Source organism: Pyrus communis, chromosome 5 (assembly GCF_963583255.1).
Source record: "Pyrus communis chromosome 5, drPyrComm1.1, whole genome shotgun sequence".
Classification (NCBI taxonomy): domain Eukaryota; kingdom Viridiplantae; phylum Streptophyta; class Magnoliopsida; order Rosales; family Rosaceae; genus Pyrus; species Pyrus communis.
The window spans coordinates 26,956,860-26,979,307 of record NC_084807.1 but is presented as its reverse complement, the minus strand read 5'-3'; the positions used below and the strand labels follow the sequence as shown (position 1 = coordinate 26,979,307).

At 36.6% G+C, this 22,448-nt stretch overlaps 1 pseudogene; it reads left to right on the top strand.

Annotated features, from left to right (window-relative positions):
• Positions 1-5,685: 5,685 nt before the first annotated feature.
• LOC137734689 (MADS-box protein AGL42-like) lies at positions 5,686-22,052 on the top strand (annotated as a pseudogene).
• The last annotated feature ends 396 nt before the right edge of the window (positions 22,053-22,448 follow it).

Here is a 22,448-nt window from a genome sequence, read left to right as displayed (position 1 = left end):
ATTCGATTCAGCTAAATACGGGAGGATCTATATAAAAGATATCAACTTGGAAAATAAGAATGTTTGAACACAGTGCAGTTTGTAGGCTCAACTCAGTTAACCATGAGTGATGCCAATGCATTCCATTTACAGAGATTACAAGGTATTCAGTTACAAGGAGATTTATGTCCTATATCAAAACATTTACAAGATATTGGATAATTAACATGATCAAAACTGTGCAACAGACTTGATAGAGAAAAGGTTGATGTTTATTCAAACTCTACTTGCAGGTTTGAATGTTATACGCGGAAAATGGAGAAATTTTTAGTTGTGACGAGAACACATGATGCATCACGTGTTTTAATAGGACTGGTGGAAAATTTTATTTTTTAAGTTATTAAATTTTTAGCACACATATTCCACAATTTGTATAGTAACACGTGGTGTACCACCCCGTATACCGGTCACACTGAAAAATTTCTCCGGGAAATGGTGTTGCTGTTATCAAGTTTGGCTGACTGGATTGCTGATGTGGATTGGACTGCTGACATGGTTTATCACTATACACACCGTACGTACCCTATTTACACTTGTGCCGTTTGTTCGCATCTTTGCGGCCTGGTTAGCGGTTCCAAGATCTTCGATCTACACCAAGGACACAAGGAGTGCCAAATACCATATGGACTCTGGAATCTCAATTTCTTGCCCACATGTAACCAGAGCAGCAGCCATGCATCGTGAAGGCTGCACACCCACGCTGGTCTCTTACAGCAATCGAATTTGCACTTAAGACTACAAGTTATGTCAAACAATCTACTCAGTAATTTCCAGAACTTCTTTACCCATTATGTTTTCTCAATACAGCATATGTCGTGGACCCAAAAAAAGAACAAAAATGAAACAGACTTTGCTTGTGGATTGGGTCTTCCCAACCCAACCAAGGCAGTTGATCCCGAGCTAGTTTTTTATGCATCTGAGAAAGATTATGTCGACTTTCTGTGCAAGCAAAGCTACAACACAACAACAGTAATAAAATTCCGGGTGACAAATGTTTGTCATACGATAGGGCATAGGACCTCAACTATCCCTCTTTTGCTCTAGCAATAGAAGATGGTACGATCAAGGGAAATTTTCATGATTGTTGCAAATGCTGGCAAACGCAAGACAACCTACAATGTTAGCATCGATATGCCTGATTCTATAAAGGTTAATGTGGAGCCATGTGTACTTTCATTCACTGATGTTAAAGAGAAGAAGTTGTTCCGTGTGGAGGTCAACGGACCACACATAACTCAGGTGCCAATTCTATCAGGTTCTATTATATGGAGAAATGAAAACATGTGGTGAGATCTCCACGGGTAATCTACAATGTGCTTCCAACCATTACCAATTCGACTCAGAAAACACAGAGATCATCAACTCATTGGACACATATCACCAGGCGAGAGAAGTTCTTTCCTACCTCACTAAAATAAGAATGGCAAAGAAAACTAAGCCTATATTGCCCGCACAGGTCCAGAGGTAGCGGTGCTCTGCTTCTAGCATATCTTAACGTTTCTTCTATATATAGTGAAGAACGTACTTGGTTAAAAAAAAAAAAAAAAAGGGTATCCCGATCCTTTGGTTACGTTTTTTTTTTTTTTTTACTTTTTGCTACTAGTTTGTGATATGTACCTAGTGTTTACTCCAAGTAATATATTAAGAACAAAGAAAATTCAGATGAAAAATGAAACAGTGCACGACGATAATACACATTTCCGTTAATGTATGTTTTTGGTTATGAGTTTCAGCTTATATACATGTAACAAAACATCAAGCAAATACTACATCCGAACGAAACACATACTTGATACCCTTTTTAATGTTTTGGGCTTCATGCAGCGAGCATTTGTCCCCGTGAATGTGCAGAAGAGCCATTCCTTCAGTGGGAGGCACCTACAGAATTTTAAGTAAGGGTTGACAGTCAATGCATATTCCATAAAAAAAAACACTACTGCAAAACTATTTCAAGACAGAAGACTTTGCATCATAAAAAAAGTTGAGTATAAAAATGAAAGTGAATAGTTGAGAATAAAAGCAATATGGTGTATGACGAAAGCATAATTCACCTCTTCCACAACACTATTCCTTGAACCATAGAAGACGGATTTCTCCTCCAACCAGAGGCTCCAGGGAAGAAGAATCCTCAGGACTGTTGGTCTGGCTTTGATTGAGCCAAAATTGGAGCCCATAACGGTGGGTGAGAAGAGTATCAAGTGCTTTATAAGGAATGGTTCCGCACATATACATTGCCGAGGCCCTTTGATAAAATCCTATACCCATCGCTCCCGGGTGCTAGAGTGGGGGAATATTGTTGGCTACCCAACTTGTAGGTTCACAAAGGCAAGTCTTCTATACATGGGGGTCACTCTTCACTTCTCACTTCACAATTACAATTAACAATTAACTCTGAAAATACCTCAAACATAAACTCACTCAATTAACAATTAACAACCAAACCATTACAACATAATCTTCACCAACATATTTTACACACATAATAATATTATACCCAAAAGTTATCTACTTCAAAACCAGAAAAAACAAAAATCTGAATTTTCAAAAAAAGAAGCAACATTTTATAGATAGTGGAATGGGATTCTTACAGTAAAGAGATTGGTATCCTTGAGAGGAGCTATCTGAATATTTATTAGAGTAATGTTATTCATACCATATTTTTATATCATATTTATATATCATCTTATATGACATCTGATGTGGACAGCCACATTATTTGAAAAATTTGAAAAACCCAAGAAAAGAAAAGAGAATGATTCTTCGTATACCACAATCATCATTTAATTAACTAGTTTTTCTTAATTATTAGTTTATTAAATAATTAACTAAATTAAAAAATCTGATTAATTCAAATGATGTGGCTGTCCACATCAAATATCATCTAAGATGGTATGAAAATGTGGTACAAAAATATAACATAAATAACATTTTGGATGTTTTTTCTTGGAATCTGCCTCTCCGCTGATCATTTTTGAGTTCAAATCTTATGTACTCATTTTTTTGCTTGTTTTTTTAATGTTTCAGCCATACGAGTAGGAGGACTCGGCCTTCCTTTTTCTCGCTTGCTCTAGTTTATGGATTTGTGGCCCATTTAAATGGGCTGAGCCATTTGGCCAGTTTCATTTCTTCATTTAGGCAAGAGATGGACGTACGTGATTGACCTTGGTAGACAGCTGCAGATCCGAAACATAATTCCAGACTTCCAGCCAATGGTTTTTTCTGGATCTCCCAAACACGTCCCCGTCTAGCTGCCAGCCTGAAACCCTAACTATTTTTATTTTATTTCCACACTAAAAATAAAAGAAAATATAAAGATCATTTGGCCCATCACGTGACAGGGTCGTATCCAATCGGAAATCATGACGACAGGTTGCGGACGGCAGATGCGGCTGTCATTATACGACGATCTTTGACATTGTTCCCTTCAAGATATGAAAAGAGAAAACTAATTAAAGGTTCATAAAAACTTTATTTTTAATGAAAATTGATAAATAAAAATGTAGTGAATGGTACTGAAAAAGATAAAAATGTGATTTTTTCATTAAAAATGAACAATATGTTTCGTTAAAACTCCCTATGAAAAATATCCTACATGTATAGATTCCAATTGTTGATTACCAATGCATGGTTACAAAGCACCTGCTTGTACAGTGTGAAACTTTCTAGGCCAAAGAACGGTCTGTCACCAATATTATCAATATTGTCACAATTTAACCACCTATTACTTGGTGTTGAGTTTTATCATAAAAGATATTGGCAATATTAGGGGCAAATACTCTCATATATTAATTGTATGTTATTTTGTCATGTGATCGATGTGAGATACTATTCTCCAACACCTCCCCTCACGAGTAACCCGATACAGGACTGGTCAAGTCATTATACCGGAGCTAATGTAACTTTTCGAGAGCCCGATCATCACTCAGGCACTAGAGCCAACACAATTATTCGAGAGGCCAATCATTTAATGTCCTTAAGTTGGAGTTTCTGCAACTTTTTGAAAATCCAACTTAAAGAAGCAAATTTGAGCCTAATAAATCAAGCTCAAGACTTGTCGAAAAAGTAGCCAACTCTGTGCGAAACTTTATAGGCCCAAGCGTGGTATTGCTCGTGGATCCTATGGCAACGTGATGTTGGAGATACTTTGATTTCTTTTCAGGCTTCAATTCAATTTCAATTCGATTTCAATTCTTTTTCTTTGTTGCAACTTTGATGATGTGCAGCATTTGCTTGCATACTTAAGTTTTTCATGTTTGAGACTTTAAAACCTAGTTTAGTGGTCAATGATTTTCACTATTTACATTTTGTTGAGTTGGTAGACGGTAAGCCATCATTTATATTTGAGGTATTTGTTGATTTATTTCTACACTTGTAAGAACTTGTCAATTTTCTTTCTGAACATTAATTTAATTTAAATCAATTACTTTCCTGAACTTTTATAATTACTTAGTGGACGGCACATGACAATTTTCTGAGGGTAAAGAGTAATTTTATCTCTAATGTGGACAACATATTGATTTTTTTTCTTTCTTCTTCTCTTCTGCTAGTTCCTCCATACACTTTTGTTTGAAATTTATCCCTAATGTGGGCAACTGTGAATCCTCTCCATGGTCTTGCTTTTTTGTCAACATATTGGGGTTGTGATGCCATTTCATTAGCATTATTGTGACTTGATTCACATAGTCGTCTCAGTTCACATATTTTAAACTAACGATACTATCTAAAGTAAAGGGAAATGAGCTAGCAATAATGTAATTCAAAATTTTTTTTGGCGAGAATTAAACCTAAAATCTCTCACTTATAAATAAAAAAAATACCACTATACTATAGTACAAATAAAGTAACGAATATAATAAAAGATTACATGTAATTAATTAACCAACTAACAAATTACTTAACAACTCATGAGACATCTTTCGGGGTGCAGGTTGCAAATCTTTTTCTTAATAATGCTGCTAAAGAAATCATTTCACTAGCTTTTTAAAGAAATCATTTGGCTAGCAGTAGCTTTTTAAAGAAATCATTTGGCTAGCTTTTTGAGCTATACATGTGGGAGGTGGATTATCTGTTCTCTCAGTTCCATACTCTTCTCATACCGTTCTGTTTGTGTGGTTACGTTTAAGTCATATCAATATTTTTTATTCTTATTACTTTTTGTTTTATTATTTCTATAAAAAATATAATATAAAATGTTAACGTGATTTAACCGTGATTACACATCACAGAAGGGCATGAAAAAAACTTGAAAATAGGAGGGCAAACAATCCACAAGTGGAATATTTTCACCAATTTTATAGGATTTTGTTTTTTTCTTTGCTATTAATTATGGTGATCAACGATGATTTAGGCAAAACTAGGATATGGTGAGAGTGAAGATTGAGATTAAAAGAATTGAAAATGACACGAGCCTGAAAGTGACCTTCTTGAAACGTAATTTTGTTATGTTGTTCACGTGTTAGGTTTGAAAATTCGTTATATGAAAAGAATCGTGTTGAGAATGAGTTTTACATTGATGAGAAGAGAAACGTTACATGAGTTTATAAGATGTTGAACTACTCTTCATATTGCCAATTGATTTTACAGTAGAAGTTCAACTTTTAATATTAAAAGAGAGACTACAATCAGATAAAAAGATCCTTCTCCGCGTTTCCCTTCTTAGTGAAATTATTTCTAGGGTTTCTGATCTATTTTCCATCTTTGTATTCTTTCCAATCCAATACCGCCGTGTCCTGGCTGCTCTTTTTTGGGGTGTTTTCTTGTGTCTTTTCAGTAAGTAATACTTATGGGTCTCTATTTTCCATTTTTAGAAACTTAATCGTACATGTTTTTGGGGGTTTTCTTCTTTATATATCCTTTTGGGAATTTCATCCATAATTTGCATTTTTTTAGAATTTATTTGGGGTTTCAAAGCAATCCCTCTCCTGGGTTTTCTTTGCTGTCAGCGTTCTTTACAAATCTGTCATCTTTCTAGTGTTGGATCACTGATTCAAATCTTTCCGGGGTGCAGATTGCAAATCTTTTTCTTAATAATGCTACTAAAGAAACCATTACACTAACCTTTTAAAGAAATCATTTGGCTAGCTTTTTGAGCTATACATGTGGCATATTTTCACCAATTTTATAGGATTTTTTTTTTCTTTGCTATTAATTTTGGTGATCGACGATGATTTAGGCAAAGCTAGGATATGGTGAAAAGGAAGATTGAGATTAAAAGAATTGAGAATGACACCAGCCGGCAAGTGACCTTTTCGAAACGTCGAAACGGGTTGTTAAAGAAAGCTTTTGAGCTTTCGGTCCTTTGCGATGCTGAAGTTGCAGTCATCATCTTCTCTCAGAAAGGCAGGATCGATGAGTTCTCCAGCTCTGAGTACGTTTCTTTTGTTAAATACCTTATATTTAAATTCTTGAATCCCCATCTTTCTTTTGTTTTATATGTTTAATAATTTTATAAATAAATAAATATATGAAGTAAACATCATAAAACGTCTACATGTAGTTGTACCAGCTTGTGGCTAGGGGGAAATATTCTACAGATCTTTCGAGCTTTCTATCAATATATTTAATCAAGTACATCCCAAAAAGATGTGGCCCCTGACCTAGATGAAGGTCAGTGCACCAGACATATCCTATAGTACTCCCACTGACCAATTTTGTTCATCTCACCAGTTGCTCTAGTTATCTTCCTTCCAGTTTGCATATAGTTAATGTGAACGGCACATCAGCTGCCGGTTTGAGTTTGAAACTGAAGGAACCAATTGCCCGGAACGAATAGGAGGAATTTCACATAAAATTTGAAAATTCATCCACATATGATGAGGTTGAATTTATACTTACTAGTTTGGGAATGATTGCATATGGATGATCAACACAATTTCACTGGAGATAGTAGTAGCCTGGTCCTTTATAGTTCTGAATGATTGCTATATGGTGCATTAGATTTCAAGAAGCATTTGTGTCTTTTCTATCAATCTATGTAGATTTTTCGCCGTGCGGATTGAATGAGATTTCTTGACCACATCTGTGGTGTCTTTTCAATGGAGGTGGTAGATTTGTCTAGAAGCGGTGTACCTTTTGCTATGAAGACAAACTGATTAGTGGTTCCATTCTCAAATTAGCTAGTTTTATTGTTTTGTGATGGGTTTTGTGGTTGCTTAGGCAATCTGTTGTGGCCTTGCTGTTTTAGCAATGGTGGTTGTGGCCTCACTTGTTTGAGTGATTGCTTTGTGTGGGTACTCATTACCAAATATGACGTTTCCATCTTCTTTGCATTCGATTTGTATTGTTTGTTGTTCGTGTTTGATGGCTTTACATGGGCATTTGGCACCAAATCTGACGTTTCTATTGTCTTTGTGTTAGATTTGTATTGTTTGTTATTCATGTTTGTGGTAATCGTTGGTGGTAGCTATATAGAGGTTTATTTGATGAATTAGTTGTGCAAATTTCTCTTCAGCTCAAAGATTTGGTCACAAGAGAATATGTATGTACCTAATATAGCACCCTCTTGTATTGTTCGGTTTCTATCAATGAAATCACTCTATTGTTGCTCTTAAAAAAAAGATATTCGAGACAATAATGTTTATAAATATGGGAAGAGCACTAGTCACTAATGATCTAGAATAAGTATTTGGAAATGTTTATACTGCCCTATAGGCTGTGTATGCACTTTTATATATGTTTATCCGTTCCCGTATTGTGATGAAAGGGGTTTGTTCATTTTTATTACAACTCATGAATTTGAATGAAATGTACAATAGATTTTATGATGTTATGCCTCCAACTTAGGGAATATAAAAAACCATGTAAGGTTGAACAAAACTTTGAGAAAATGATGAAAAATTCGATCTTCTTAAGTTCTTATCCTTAAAGACAAATCCAGTACGTTTGATATGATATTCCATCTCATAATACCTTACAGTCCAACAAAGTTACAAAAGTAATTGGAGGACGAAGAGACCCAAAAAAAAAAAAAAAAAAAAAATTGAGAAGAGAGAGAGAACGAGCAGGTCATAAAAATGAGGAAAGTGGGAAGGAGAGATGAAACATATAATTAATGGAGATAGTAAATGATAGAGAGAAAATCATAATTGAAATGTTCAAAATTTTATAATCATATAGTTTAAAACTTATAATTAAATTAGCTTTCATGTCAGATTACATCTCAACCGTTAAGAGTGAACTAGTCTAATGGTCTTAAGATTTGTATCAAATATTAACTTTAAAGATTGTTTTGTTCCTTTGTTTTAAACAGTCAATTTTTGTCGTGTTCCCTTGTTTTAAACAGTCAATTTTTCACCAAGGAAGTACTTCTGAATCATAATTATGTTTTCTGCTATTCCTTGACTCTTAGTGAATGGAAAACCTGAACCATTGCGTAACATCAAGTATATATATCTTCTTGTTAAGAGATATTGTAATGAATGGAGCACTATCTAATTTTGTCATTATTTGGTTTTGACCTCTCGATTTCTGGATGCTTCAGCATGCACCAGACTATAGAACGATTCCACAAACATGTAAATGGAGGGGAAATCAACATGGCTGAAGTGGAACAATATGTGCAGGTTAGAAGCTCTATCTTGGAATTTGAAAATCCGTCTTTAGATTTCAGAGTTAGTTATAAAACTTGCAATATCTTGATGTGGTGAATCTTTCATTAGATAGACGAAATTAAACCCTAAATCAACAACTCTCTCCGCCTTCCTCTCTTGTTATTCATACAACTAAACCTAAGTATGGAATTGAAATAAAGTCAAAGAGAGGAAGGTTTTTTTACGCCAGTATGAGAATGAATTGACTCAACAGAGAAGAAGATCAGAAATGTGCAGCTTAATCAATGGAAGGCCTGCGTCCTGCCTCCTACACTTGCAATACCCTCCTAGTGAACTGAAAGAATTAGTGTTACAGTACCCTTTTCCGATCCCACCAGTCATCTAGTTTGTTTCTATTTATTTTTAGGTGGTATGAAGCATTTTAGCATTGATGATTTCTAACGTTAACAGAAATAGCATTGATAATAAAAACTTTATTCATTTTCAAATTTTGATCAAGGTCCTTCGGTTTTAACAAATGCCATTAATTATTCAAAAACAAAATATTTACATGTCAAAATAATTAAGTTTTATTTTTAAATATATTCATTTAGCGTTAGAAACGTTACATTTGATATATTATATTTATGGCTAAACTTTTTATCATATATTTCTATTTCTAGTTTGTACCCATTTTTAATTTGCAATCATTTTTTAAATTGTACCAATTTTCTTTTAAATTTTAATTTGTACTCATATATTAATTTCTTTTTGTCCCTTATTTTTTTAACTTTTATTTGTACTCATAATTTTTTTAACCTTTTATTTGTACCCACAATTTATTTATAACGTACCTAATTTTTTTTGACAAATGTACCACTTTGTTATATGTAAAATGTATCCCTATTTTTTTATGTAATTAACATTTTTATGTAAAATGTACTCATTTTTTAATGTAAAATATATTTATTTTTTAATCTAAAATGTACCATTGTTTTTTTTTTTTTTTAAATCAAATGTACCCACGTTTTTATGTAAATGTACCAATTTTTTATATATAAAATGTAGCTAAATTTTATTATATAAATGTACTCATTTTATAAAAATAAAATAAATAATTTTTTTTTTTTATAATCTAGAATGCACCCCATAAGCAATTATTATTATTTTTTTAATCAAAACCCATAAGCAATTTTAAATAATTAAATTGATAGTGTAAATGAAAGCAAAAAAAAAAAAAAAAAAAAAACAGTTGAGTCTTTATTAGTATTATTGCATCTCCTTTATTATTATGTCATTTATGTAGTAGGAGAGGGACTTCAATAAAAAATCTAAAATGCATAAGGTTTAAGTCTATAACAGTTAGGACCAGGGACCGCAACTAGATTATCCCCTAAAATAATTTTAAATGTGAGGCGAGGAAATTAGAAAGGAATTTGTAAAAATTGAGGTCTTCATAACATTTTTCTTTGTTATATATATATGAAAATTCAATTAGTGAAGCATGATTAAACCGTTAAACGTAGAGCAGAAGTGTTTAGAAACGTTATGCTTTCATTTCATAAACCAATAAGATTACATCTTTGGTATATATACTAATGATATACCCACTTGTGCTACTAACTAATTACATCATTAGCTTATAAGGGCTATTTTAACAACCTTATAACAAACTCATCTATTTACAATTTTATCCTTATTATCCCCCCTCAAACCGAGCGAAGGTAACCGTAGAGAGGTTGTTTCTGAGGAGCATGAATCTTTGCTTGGACAATGTTTTAGTACATATATCTGCAACTGGGTCCTGTGCGCAGACAAATAGAACATTGATTTGGTTGGTGAGCACTTGTTCTCGGATGTAATGATAATCAATTGCCACATGCTTTGTTCTTGCATGGAAAATTGGGTTTCTAGCCAATGAAATGGTAGAAATATTATCACACCAAAGATGTGGAAGTAGAAGGAAGAACAAATCCAACATTAACCAGAAGCTTGCAGATCCATGTCAATTCAGCTGCAATGTTGGCAAGGGATCGATATTCGGCTTCTGTGGATGAACGAACCACAGTGGGTTGCTTCTTTGTGTTCCAGTTGATAAGGCAATCACCTAGGTAGATACAAAAACCACCAATAGATCGGCGATCAATGCTACATCATGCCCAATCAGCATCTGAGAATGCAGTGAGAGTGAGAGGTTTGGAGCACTTGGGAAACCATAAACCAAGGGACAATGTGCCCTTGAGATATCGAAGAATACACTTGACTGCCTGAAAGTGAAACTGTCTTGGATGCTGCATGAATTGGCATAACAGGTCCACTACAAACGATAAATCTGGCTTGGTCCAGGTTAAATACTAGAGTCCACCAACCAAAGATCGATATTCTGCAGGATTAGCATACATGGGAGACTCATGATCCAATTTCGTGGTGCTGAGAGTTGTAACACAAGGCTTGGAACCTTCCATGTGAGCTTTGGTGAGAAGATCCAAGATGTACTTTTTCTGAGACAGAAATATACTAGATGAGGATTGATGAACTTCAATACCAAGAAAGTAAGAAGTGGACCAAGATCCTTAACAGGAAATAAGCCACTGAGTTGAGAAATGATGTCTTAACAGAGTTGAGCATTAGGACCAGTGACAATGATGTCATCAACATACACCAATGTGAAAACTAATGCTGGATACCTCTTGACAAATAGAGTGATCATTTTGTGAACCGAAGAATCCAAGAGACTTTAAAGTAGTGGTCAACTTCTCATACCAAGCCTTGGGGGCTTGCTTCAATCCAATACAAAGACTTGTGTAAGTGACAGACATGATGAGGTTTGGTAGGATCTTCAAACCCAGGTGGTTGTATCATGCACACAAACTCAATTAAGTTACCATGCAAAAATACATTACTTACAGCAAGTTGGTAGAGAAACTAGTCGAATTTAGCAGTCATAGTGAAGAGCAGCCTTTATGGTGACAAGCTTAGCAACTAGACTAAAAGTCTCAGTGTAGTCCAAGCCTTGTTGTTGATGAAAACCTTTGGCAACAAGCCTTGCTTTGTACTAGTCAATGTTACCATCAGGTTTTTGTTTGATTCGAAATACCCATTTTGCACCAACTAAGTTTTGAGAAGAATTAGTAGGAACTAGAGACCAAGTTCCAATTTGAATGAGGGCATTGAATTCCTCTTCCATTGCTTTCCTCCAATGAGGTAATTTGAGGGCCTGAAGATAAGTTGTTGGGGGTATAATCTAGGGATATATCAGAATGGAGAGGATGTTTGGTTGCCAAAAGGGCTTTGGGTTTGAAGATGCCAAATTTTGATTTGGTTTGCATGGGATGAGTGTTGATAGGTAATGGAGATTAAGCAATGTTATTAGAGACAAAAATGGTATTGGGAACTGGAGTTGGGTGTGTTGGTGAGGAGGATGTAGGAATAAGGGAAGGTGAGGGTGGAGATGTAGGGAGAGGTGTAGGATTAAGAGAATGAGAGATAAAGGGAAAAGTTAAGGTATTGGGAATGGTGTTATGATTCTATGATGTAGATGAATTGGTACAGGACTAAGATTGTTGAATGAACTTCCTTTTGAGCAAAAGGAAAGGTAGCTTTATCAAAGATCACATGTCTTGAGATGTATAATTGACCAATGAGAGGATTAAGACACTTGTAGCCTTAATGATTCAAGTTATAACCCAAGAAGATGCATTCCTTGCTTTTGGGATCGAGCTTGGAGTTGGTTAAGGCTTCAACCATGGAAAACACCTACAACCAAATATTTTTAGAGATGTATAATATAGAGCTTGACCAAATAATAATTCCCAAGGAGATGATTTGGTGGATGTTGGCAGTCTGTTAATAAGATAGATGGTTGTGGCAAATGCATCATCCTATTAAGAATGAGGAACCTTGGATGCTACTACTAGAGTTCTAGCAGTTTCAACTAGATGCTTGTGCTTGCGCTCAGCACAACCATTTTATTCTGGTGTGTGAAGGCAACTAAACTGGTGTGAAATGCCATGCAATTAAAGGTAATGGAGAAATTCCCTGCCAGAATCAGATCTTAGAGTCACAATCTTAGAGTTGAGCAAATTTTCAACCAAAGGTTTGAAATGTACAAAAGTGTCAAAGACATCAGACTTGGATTTGAGAGGAAAGAACCAAGTATATTTCGTATAATCATCAACAAATATAATGTAATATCAATATCCATTAACAGAAAGAAGTGGTGCAGGACCTTTAAAGAGCGTTTTCTCCGAAGAAAGGTCATTCACAATGAAGTGAAAAGGATACAAGTGAATACAGCACCAATTATCAAGTATGAATTAATTGGCAGAAATCAAATCTTGCTTAAGATGAGGAACATGCAGGACATTTTTTAAAGCAAAAAAATGAGAGGCAGTGTTAAGTGTAGAAGATCCAGAGTTAAGTATAGGCAAACCCTTGCCATTACCGATATAAACTTGTTCAGGTCCATTGTATGGCTCAGGACTTTGCAAACTGGTATAAGAGTTGGTCATATGCGAACTAGCTCTAGAATCAAGCAACCATGTGGGAGTAGTAGTTGCATTGTATGCGGTTTGAGAGTTCTTGGTGCCGAAGTGTGGATTCATGCGTTGTGGACACTCTGTAGTTTCATGATCCATTTGGCGACAAATTTGGCAAGAGATCTTTTCGGTAGAAAAGTTGTAGTTAGAACGAGAACCACAATTATTTATGTGAGTACCCCAACTGCCTCGATGAAATCTTGGATTGCCTTGAAAGCCTTGATGATTTCTTTGAGTACCACTAGTATTGTAAGGCCTAGGATTAGAAGAATGTCCACGATATGAAGCACCATAGGAATTCAGATTTGATCCACTATGAGTAAAGAATGCCTGTGATCCAAAGTCACCAATTGGTGTTGGAAAAAGGCTAGCAAAAGAATTAAAGGCTTGAATCGGTGCTGGCTGAGAGACTTTCTTGCGAGTAGTTAATTGCAGATTCTTGCTCAAAAGTAGTCCATGAAGTTCATCAATGGTGGTGGAACCAAGCCTGAACTAAATAACATCAATGAACGATTCATACTCAGAGGGAAAACACTGCAAAATCACATAGATCAACTCAGAGTCTTCGATCGGAGCTCCGGCATTAGCAATTTCTTCAATTTGTTGAAGATAGATTGCAGCCGTAGAATCACCCTTCATGATGGTACGAAGATGAAAACGAAGCTCGTGAATGTGCGATTGCGATGCGGTTGCCAATCGTGATTCCAGTTTCGACCATAGCTCACGAGCCGAATAGACACTAACAGTGTATGGAATGAGAGCATCCTCAAGCGTAGAGTTAATCTATATCAAGATGTTCTGAACATTCTCAAGCCATTCAACTTACTGTGGATTCAGAGTGGCAGTGCAATTTCCAGACGAGTCAAGAAGAAATTTCGATGGAGCATGCATCGTGCTGTCAACGATACCTGTGAGATTGTACTAGCGGAAGATTGGAGCGAACAAAGTACTCCAGGTAAGATAGTTCGTCGTTGTGAGCTTAATCAGAACTAGAGATCCAATATTCTGGATCGTGATCGACAAAATTGCCGAGGATTGTGAAGAATTAGGGCAAGAATTCATCTTAGCGGGATGAATAGGAGAGGCAGATTAAGAAGAAGGGGAGCCAGAGGTCGCCATGGCTGAAAAGCTAGGGTTTTGAGCTTCGAAGAGAGAAGAAGAAGAGCGAGAAGCAGGAAGCGGAGAGAAGAGGATCGAAGGTCGTAGACGCAGGCAAGAGATACCATGATAGAAATGTTTAGAAATGTTATGCTTTCATTTCATAAACCAATAAGATTACAACTTTGGTATATATACTAATGGTATACCCACTTATGCTACTAACTAAGTACATCATTAACTAACTAATCATTAGCTAATTATAAGGGCTGTTTTAACAACCTTATAACAAACTCATCTATTTACAATTTTATCCTTATTAACGCTCACCCCCTAGTAAGGGTGGTGAGCAAATTCAGACTCATTTCTTCATATCAACCTGGACTAAAAATTCGTTTTTACTACCGTGCTAGAGGAACATGCATGGTGCATGTAATAAGCTACCACCCCTTGCATTTGCCGAACTTGAACCCCAATGAAGATATAGCCTTTTTATTATACCATAACTTCATTTAAACAAGGGGCATTTCTGGGTGCTTTGTATGCCCTGGAATCTCTTGTATTTCCATAGGGCATTGGAAAAAGGACTATTGTGTTCAGTGGGCACAGAAGCACTTAAGCCTCGACAGTCTACTTTCCTGGGAAGTGGTTTTGGGATCACTTGCCTGCGATGGTTCTTATTGCTTCTCTTCCTTTGCTTATGTTAGGCACCTTTCTTTTCAGTATAATCCAGAACTAATTGTTTAAGAGATTCTGTGTGTCAATTGTGCGTTATAATTATATTGTACCTATGTGAAAATCAGTACCATACATGCACACAATTGTATATGTTAATATGTATATTACGTGTACCATAGGATTGCTAGGAAGTTTTTTGGATTTTGTCCTTCCTCATCTTACCATCATCATTATTTTACAATATTGAAACCTGATAAGCCGATACATACTTATCAAACGAGAAAGGAAAAAAGAAAGGAAACTGAGGAGCGGTCTTCAAGTTGTTGATTAGGTTAACTATTAGCAAATCCTTTCACACCTAAGCATGTTTCCATGCGTTTGTACTCTATAGGAGGATTATATATCACATTTCACAATGTGTATACTCTTTAGTTGTGACTGATCATTTTACACAATTTTATTACATAAATGATTTTCACGTTTCTTTTGAATTTCTACACTCTCTTTTAATTTTTCTTTTATTCATTCAATTCAATAGCTTAAAAAAAATGTAATGCAAAAAGGAGTGATTTCTTGATTACCTAACCTCATATATGAGACAAATTTTGGCTGAGAAAAAACTAATTAATCTGCATGTGCATGCAGCACTTGAAGCATGAATCAGCTACTATGGCCAAGAAGATAGAGATCCTAGAAGCTTCTCAACGGTTTATGGCTTAATTTTTATCATCTTCTCCTGCACTTTTTTACTCAACTGACGTTTCAGGTTTTCCTAAACTCTGAAATTTGTATGTCTTAGGAAGTATTCGGGAAATGGTTTGGATTTTTGCTCTGTTGAAGAACTCCAAGAGATCAGTAGCCAGCTGGGACGAAGCTTATGCAGCATAACAGAGAGGAAGGTATTTCAGCTGATGATGATCACAATTCCATTTTCCTCCAACTCTTATCAGTTAAATGGATTTTTATTTTCCTTTTGAAATTTAACTAACTTGAAGTGATTCCAGGCTCAATTATACATGGAGCAGCTAGAACAACTTAAGGGAAAGGTATTTACTTAATGTACTGCTACAAAACTATTAAGGTGATGTTATTAGCACTTCAAAGCTGTTATCCCACATGTATTGTATAAATTTTTTTGGAAAATTGGCTAAAATGAAAAGAAAAAAAAAAAATCACATTCCAATTGTTGAAATTAATGAAAATTAAATATTGACGACATACTGAAAAGCTGATCATTTCAACAACTGTTAAACTGTAAAATTTAAATATTGACGACACTAGAAAACTGATCATTTCAACAATTAGATTTGAAAATGATCAACTAGGCCAATTTTCCAATTTTCTGTTATGTATTAAAAATTCAGAGTGCCTAATAACTTGTTTTGGAGAGTCAATAACAGCTCTCTTGTTGGAAATTCAACTCAAAACAAGTTGGTGCTAGCCATTGTTGAAAATCAATGTCAAAGTTAGGCATTGAAAGTTAGGCAATGTTAGGTATGGTTGAATAAAAATTATTAGGTGCAATTAATGTGTTTTGTGTTGTAATAAATAATCTTAGTTTAATCATTTGGTTTGCTATAAATACCCAAGTTCTCAAGCATTGTAAATCATCCCATCCAAATCCCACTTCCAATTGTGAAGAAGCTTGTAAGCTTTCTTATTCCAATAGTTTGTAAACCTTTTTCATATATCAAAGTCCAAGTGTTTTGCCAAAGCTTGTTGCTTCCCTCCTTTCTCTATTTCTTTCTTTGTCCAATTTTATTTGAGAGTGCAAAGTGAAAGAGGTGTGATAGAGTTTGTAAACTTATCACCCACATATTTTGGTATTGAGTTAGTAAACTGTAAAATACCAACAATTGGTATCAGAGCCAGAATACCATTCTGGCAGGTGCAGCAGTTATGGCGTCCAACTTAGTGCAACTCCAAGTGCCCACATTGAAGAAAGAAAATTATGAAAGATGGTGCATCCAATTCAAAGCATTGTTTGGATCACAGGAGCTATGGGAAGTTGTCAGTAGTGGGTATGTTGTACCCACTGCCGAGCAAGAAGCCGTATATACTGCGGATCAAAGGAACACTCTCAAGGACTTACGAAAGAAGGACCAAAAGACGCTGTATCTTCTATACCAGGGTTTGGAAGATTCAACGTTCGAGAAGGTTGCAGAAGCAACAACGAGCAAGCAAGTATGGGATACACTCAGTATAATCTACAAAGGAGTAGATCGAGTCAAGAAAGTGAGGTTACAATCACTTCGAGCAGATTTTGAAACTGCTCATATGAATGAAGGGGAGAGCATCTCCGACTATCACTCAAGGCTCATTGTGATAGTAAATCAGATGAGGAGAAATGGCGAGAGACTCGATGAAGTACGAGTTGTGGAGAAGATACTCCGGTCACTCACATCTAAGTTTGAGCATGTGGTGACTGCCATTGAGGAATCCAAGGATTTGGAGGTGATGAGCGCAGAAGAGCTACTAGGATCCCTCCTAGTTCACGAGCAACGCATTCAGAAGAATGCAAGCCCCACAACGCTAGAGCAAGCTTTGGAGTCAAAGTTGAATATTGACAAACCAAATAAAGGTCGTGGGCAGTGGAACTCACGTCGTGGGAGCTCATCCAACCGTAGCCGAGGACGAGCCCGAGGAAGAGGTCGAGGCTATGCACAAAATCAAGGTCAGTCTCAGGAGTGGAGATCTACTCGAGGAAAGGCGCATATCCAGTGTCACAACTGTAAGCAATATGGACATTATGCCAATGAATGTTCACATAAAAATGGTGAGCATGTCAACATGGCAGAATCAAGTGGAAATACTGATGAAGAACTTACAGTCTTACTAGAACACCATGATTCCAGTAGCCAACAAGATGTTTGGTATTTGGACTCTGGTGCAAGCAATCACATGTGTGGAAAGAAGGAGTTTTTTGCCGAACTCAAAAAAGGGGCCTATGGATCTGTAAGTCTTGGTGACTCCTCAAAGCTGCCAGTTGAAGGCAAAGGGAAGATCAAGATCATCCAGAAGGATGGAAGAGAAGAATACATCTCCGATACCTACTACATACCAGGTATGAAGAGCAACATTCTGAGCATTGGTCAACTGCTCCAGAAAGGGTACATTATACATATGGAGAACATGCTTCTCACTCTCAGGAATGCAAGGAGAAAGCTTATTGCACGTGTTCGAATGTCAAAGAACCGGATGTTTCCGTTGAATTTGAACACAAAGATTGGAAGCTGCAACATCGGTGTAATGGAAGATGAGTCATGGAAATGGCATCTTCGATTTGGCCATCTTAATTTCAATGGCCTAAAGTTGCTGTCAAGTGGAGGAATGGTTCGTGGTCTACCCCAAATTGAAGCCACACGCCAAGTATGTGAAGATTGTGTGCTTGGCAAGCAAACACGACTATCGTTCCCTGTTGGTGATACATGGAGAGCAAAGGCACCACTGCAGTTGGTGCACACAGATATATGTGGTCCATTGGATCCCATGTCTTATGGAGGTAATAGGTATTTTATTACCTTCATTGATGATTTTAGTAGAAAGACTTGGGTCTATTTTCTCAAGGAGAAGTCAGCTGCCCTAAAAAATTTCAAGGAGTTCAAGGCACTCACAGAGGCAGAAAGTAACCACAAGCTTGTGGCTGTGAGATCAGATAGAGGTGGAGAGTACACCTCCAATGCTTTCCAAGCATACTGCAAGGAGCAAGGAATTAGGCATCAACTTACTGCTGCCTATACCCCACAACAAAATGGGATAGCCGAAAGAAAGAATCGAACCATCCTTGACATGACAAGGTCCATGCTTAAGGAGAAGAATTTGCCAAAAGAGTTATGGGCAGAAGCTGTAGCTTGTTCGATTTATTTGTTGAATCGATGTCCAACAAAGAGTGTCAAGAGGATGACACCACAAGAGGCTTGGAGTGGATACAAGCCGAATGTTACACACCTAAGAATTTTTGGGTGTGTTGCATATGCTCAAGTTCCAGAAGCCAAGAGGAGGAAACTTGATGATAGAGGTGAGAAGTGTGTGTTTGTGGGCTATAGTGAAGAGTCCAAGGCATACAAGCTCTACAACCCACTAACTGGCAAACTAGTGGTTAGTAGAGATGTCATCTTCAGTGAGGAAGAGACATGGACGTGGAACAACAAAGAAGTCAGTAAAGAGAAGATCGTCTCCACTGATTTTGAAGAACCAGAAGTTGTACCACCGATTGAGCAACAGCCTGCTCAAACAATCACAACAACTCCAGTGCACAGAATTGCAAGGAGTGGTCCTACATCTAGTGAGGAAAGCAGCTCCTCAACTCCAGTGAGGTTAAGGAGTCTCACAGAGATTTATGGACAAGAAGAAGAAGAAGAAACCAACCTTTTCTGCTTGTATGCAGACCACGAGCCTTTCTCATTCAATGAAGCTGTGGAAGAAGATTGTTGGAAGAAAGCCATGGAAGAAGAGATCCATGCCATCGAGAAGAATGACACTTGGGAGCTGACAAAGCTCCCACCAAATCAGAAGGCTATTGGTGTCAAGTGGGTTTACAAGATCAAACGCACTGCAGATGGGAGTGTGGATCGATACAAATCAAGGCTTGTAGCAAAGGGCTACAAACAGAAGTATGAAGTGGACTATGATGAAGTTTATGCTCCAGTTGCGAGACTTGACACGGTAAGATTGCTAATCTCTCTTGCCGCACATCATAAATGGAAAATTTATCAACTAGATGTCAAGTCAGCCTTCCTTAATGGAGTACTTGAGGAAGAAGTGTACGTGGAACAACCGGAAGGCTTCCAAGTACAAGGAGAAGAAGATAAGGTGTATCGTTTGAAGAAGGCTTTGTACGGCCTCAAGCAAGCACCACGAGCTTGGAACTCAAGGATCGACAACTACCTTCACCAAAATGGATTTCAGAAATGTCCATACGAGCATTCAGTTTACATGAAGAATGGTGAAAAAGGGGAGTTCTTAATTATTTGTCTCTATGTAGATGATTTATTGTTTACAGGAAACAATGAGGCAATGTTCCATGAGTTCAAGCAATCCATGTTCAGTGAGTTCGAGATGACTGACAATGGATTAATGTCATACTTTTTTGGCATAGAAGTGAAGCAAGAAAGTGATGGTATCTACATCTCTCAACAAAGGTACATGAGAGACATATTGAAGAAGTTCAATATGGACAAGTGCAACACTGTCAATACCCCAGTCGCAACTGGATTGAAGCTGTCCAAAGGAGGAGAGGGTGAGTTTGTAAACTCAACAGTGTACAAAAGCCTCGTTGGAAGCCTAAGGTACCTTACAATCACAAGACCTGATATAGTTTATGGTGTTGGACTCGTGAGTCGATACATGGAAACACCAAGGGAGTCTCATTGGCTGGCCGCCAAGAGAATTTTGAGGTACATAAGAGGTACTCTAAACTATGGTCTATTTTATAATTTTGGTGAAGATGCAAAATTATTTGGTTATTCAGATAGTGATTGGGGAGGTGACCAAGATGAAAGGAAAAGCACAACTGGCTATTTGTTTTTTCTAGGATCAACAGCTTTCTCATGGACTTCAAAGAAGCAATCAATTGTTGCTTTGTCATCATGTGAAGCCGAGTATGTTGCTGTAGCCTCAACCGTGTGTGAGGCAATTTGGTTAAGAAATCTGTTGAAGTCAGTGTGTCATCCACAAGTGGAATCGACTGTGATTCACGTAGATAACGTGTCTGCAATCAAACTTGCAAAGAATCCTGTTCAACATGGAAGGAGCAAGCACATTGATACCAGGTTCCATTTTCTAAGGGACCATGTGAAGCAAAAGACAATTGAACTTGTCTACTGTCACACCAAGGAACAAGTGGCAGACATCTTCACAAAGCCATTGCCAATTGAAACATTCCGGCTACTGCGTGAAATGCTAGGAATGAAGGCGTTTTGATTTGAGGAGGTGTGTTGGAAATTCAACTCAAAACAAGTTGGTGCTAGCCATTGTTGAAAATCAATGTCAAAGTTAGGCATTGAAAGTTAGGCAATGTTAGGTATGGTTGAATAAAAATTATTAGGTGCAATTAATGTGTTTTGTGTTGTAATAAATAATCTTAGTTTAATCATTTGGTTTGCTATAAATACCCAAGTTCTCAAGCATTGTAAATCATCCCATCCAAATCCCACTTCCAATTGTGAAGAAGCTTGTAAGCTTTCTTATTCCAATAGTTTGTAAACCTTTTTCATATATCAAAGTCCAAGTGTTTTGCCAAAGCTTGTTGCTTCCCTCCTTTCTCTATTTCTTTCTTTGTCCAATTTTATTTGAGAGTGCAAAGTGAAAGAGGTGTGATAGAGTTTGTAAACTTATCACCCACATATTTTGGTATTGAGTTAGTAAACTGTAAAATACCAACATCTCTAACCATTAATAGTATTTGTAGAGCTCTATACATACATTGTTCAACTGCTTCACTAGTTCTATGTTCTTACAATCTTTCTCTCCTCTAAAATCAGGAGAGGTTCCTGTTACAAGAGAATGCGCAGTTATGTGAAGAGGTAAACGTTTTTAAATCCTTTTGAACTGTTTCCATTTAATTACTAACAACTACGTACTGTGCATGACGTTTGAGGTGCTTTTGTTTCCTGATTTCCATTATGATTTTTCTTTCTTTCTGGTATTTCTTGCTTATTTATCTGCACAATAATGATATGATCAGTGTGGTGCAAAGCCGTTGATGGAGTTTTCAGCTCAAAGAGAAAGAGCTTTTGCTCCTGCACGCTGTGAAAAAGCAGGAGCTTGCTTCTGCTTATGTAAGCTACAGGGGCCAAAGTAGCATGAGTTCTGGGGTGGAGACTGAATTGTTCATTGGATCGCCAATAATGCGCGCTGTTGATCGCATCGCAGTCTAATGTCAACGTACATCAGATAAATAATAATGCTTGTCAATAATCTCTAAAGACAATGCCATAACAATTAAAAGGCTTTTTAGGAAAAATGATTATGAGATTGGCATAATTTCCAACTATGTTTTCTGACAATGAAAATTGATAGAAGTGATCTTGAGTTTTGTCTTTTGTAAATCATTTTGATCATTCCGTGAAAAATCGGTCAATGAACTCATTAAATTGTCACAGTGAACGACCATGTGACCATCTTTTAAAGAGTATTTTTGACAAACCAACCCCTCAACTGAACGAGAATATTGATAAATTTTTCATGAATTAGTAAAAAAATATTTATGAGAGTTGTAAATATAAAAGAGTATATTCAAGATTTGCCATGTGGCGAGTTTTGAATGGATTGCAGTGTCACTCAGCAAAATATAATAGCAAGTTAAGATTTACACAAATTTTTTTCATATGTGAAAGATAAAAATTGATGTATGAATAAATACTCCACTTGGATGTTGTTTTCTTGGAACCTGCATCTCTCATACGGTCTCTTATTTTCGAATTCAAATCCTCTACACCTATTTTCTCCTTTGTGGCCCATTTAAATGGGCCGAGCCATTCGACAAATTTCATTTCTTTATTTAGGCAAGAGGTGGACGTACGTGATTGACCTTGGTTGACAGCTGCAGATCCAAAACATACTTCCA